Source organism: Aplysia californica, unplaced genomic scaffold (genome assembly GCF_000002075.1).
Source record: "Aplysia californica isolate F4 #8 unplaced genomic scaffold, AplCal3.0 scaffold00146, whole genome shotgun sequence".
NCBI lineage: Eukaryota > Metazoa > Mollusca > Gastropoda > Aplysiida > Aplysiidae > Aplysia > Aplysia californica.
Window position 1 is genome coordinate 1,389,127 of NW_004797416.1, and position 2,956 is coordinate 1,392,082.

Here is a 2,956-nt window from a genome sequence, read left to right on the forward strand (position 1 = left end):
CGCAAACCCATCGCCCGACTTGAAGCCTGAAAACAAACGCGTCTGTTTTTTTAAGCTGTGAATCGAGCGATCGGTTTGTGTTATGCTGGTCGCTTTGTGCCCTCAATCTGGCTAGCCCCGCCAATCAAAGCGAACCGATTCTGCCAATGGGCACTGGGTAGTAAGCCTCTGAGAAGAGACGGGAGTGATAGTGAGAGTAAACAAAATACCTGAAACTATCCCATTTGTCTATAATAAGGAAATCATTCAAACCTCCTATACATAAATAACATTTATTGTCTCAGTCAGCAGACTAGTGCATTCCTATTAACTTTAAGCATTACAAAAGTTACTGATAGATTGTTCTGGTTGTAATCCTCCTCGCTTTCCAACTCCAAGTAGATCTAAATCTAGTAAGTACAGCATTTTTAGATACATTTCGGATAATTTATAGAAGGTAACGTCAATTGCCACCGAGTGACGCAGTCGCAATTGACAAAAATTTACTTTTAGTCAATTGCCACCACTGAGTGAAGCGGTGTCAAGTCTCAAAACAACACTATCTTTAGCAATACATTCATAATGTGTGTCTAATGGGTCTAATTTCATTGGACGAGCATCTAGTCTAGAGCTACGATACCAACTTGGCGTGTTTTCAATTAGACGTAGGCCTAGATCTAGGCTAGCCGTAGCCTACACTTTGGTGTAGAACCAACACAGGCAATTGTAGAAGTAGAAGGTCACAAACGCACACAAACTCAAGCAGAAATTCACGTTATATCGGGGAACATAAATCGGGGGACAGGAAAAGACACACACACACACACATACACACATACACACACACAAACACACACACACAGAGGGTCAGAGAGGCGAACGCACAACACCGAGCACAATAAGCTAGATCTACCCACTCACCAACACAAAAGAGCTCCAATTTACTCGGTGGCAATTGACAAAAAGTCAATTTTTGTCAATTGCCACCGCGTCACTCGGAGGCAATTGACAATGAACTTTATAGAAAAGGTCCCATCCCATTATAGACTAGATCTATATCTAGATCTATTTTTTGGCACTATTTTACAGTTTTTTTAGTGTGCTGAGAACTTTTGGGAATTTAATTATATCTCAAAAACCATACATTTGCAAAAGTTTTAAGTTATATTTCCTGTATCAATCAGGAGGCAAAAATACATGGAAAAGGAAATCGGACATGTACAACGGGATTTGGACCTTTTCTATAGGGCCACCTCTATTCTCACCCGGGATGAGAATAGTGCAGGCTAGTCTTTTGGCTATTCTCACCCGGTGCGCGTTCACTGTTATAGCCTAGATCTAGGCCAACAAATTTTGCATTCACCCTAAACCACAGAATTCTACACTGTGATAACAGAAAAATTGTACAATTCTGTGCCGTGAACAAACGTTCCATTACAACTGTAGCCTACTAAAAGCGTACAATTTTGTATGTGGGCAGTGGAGAGAGAGAGAGAGAAAGAGAAAGAGAGAGGAGTAGCGTGAGAATTTCCGGGCAAAACAAAATGGTGACCCGCGTAGTTCGGCTCGATTCGAAAAGTTAAATAGCCGTAGCATCTTTGTAGACAACCAAATTAATTTACTTTTGTGTTTTAACATCATTTTTTAACTTTGTTTTGGTCAATTTGATCGTCCACACCGATACACAGTATTCAGAAAGAGACAGAGAGAGAGGGGAGGAATAGATCTTGCGAGAACTTCCGGGCAAAACAAAATGGCGACCCGCGTAGTTCGGCTCGATTCGAAAAGTTAAATAGCCGTAGCATCTTTGTAGACAACCAAATTAATTTACTTTTGTGTTTTAACATCATTTTTTAACTTTGTTTTGGTCAATTTGATCGTCCACACCGATACACAGTATTCAGAAAGAGACAGAGAGAGAGGGGAGGAATAGATCTTGCGAGAACTTCCGGGCAAAACAAAATGGCGACCCGCGTAGTTCGGCTCGATTCGAACAGTGAAATGGCCATATAGCATCTTTGAAGACCATCAAATTAGCTTACTTTTGTGCTATAACGTAATTTTTTCTTGGCTTTTATCAATTTGATCATCCACACCGATAGACAGTATTCCAAAATGAGGAAAAGCAGGTCTTGTTTCGCACCGCGTGAGAATAGCCTACGCTGCAAGTCTCACCCGGGGTGAGAGGTAGATCGTTTTTTCTATTCTCACCCCGGATGAGAATAGCCACTTCCTTTCTATAGAGGCCCTGATTTTTTTTCTGATAACACTTCTTTATATTTAAAGGATGCAGGCTACATTATTTTTTGGAAGTGGCTATTCTCATCAATAATATAGGCTGTGTCTCGCTATTCTCACCCCCCTCAGGTGTGCTAACATGACATACAGTACAGTACTGAGACGATTGAGTAGGCCTAGGAAAAAAAAGAGCACAGAGACACACTACACAGAACTGCACAGAGAATACCTTTGTATTAGGAAAGTGGCTTAGATTCTCACCCGCCCGGAAGTTCTCGCAAGATCAACTCCTCCCCTCTTCTCTCTCTCTCTGTCTCTTTCTAAATACTGTCTATCGGTGTGGACGATCAAATTGACCAAAACAAAGTTAAAAAATGATGTTAAAACACAAAAATAAATTAATTTGGTTGTCTACAAAGATGCTACGGCTATTTAACTTTTCGAATCGAGCCGAACTACGCGGGTCGCCATTTTGTTTTGCCCGGAAATTCTCGCGCTACTCCTCTCTCTCTTTCTCTCTCTCTCTCTCCACTGCCCACAGACAAAATTGTACGCTTTTAGTAGGCTACAGTTGTAATGGAACGTTTGTTCACGGCACAGAATTCTACAATTTTTCTGTTATCACAGTGTAGAATTCTGTGGTTTAGGGTGAACGCAAAATTTGGTGAACGCGCACCGGGTGAGAATAGCCGACAAGACTCGCCTGCACTATTCTCACCCCGGGTGAGAATAGAGGTGG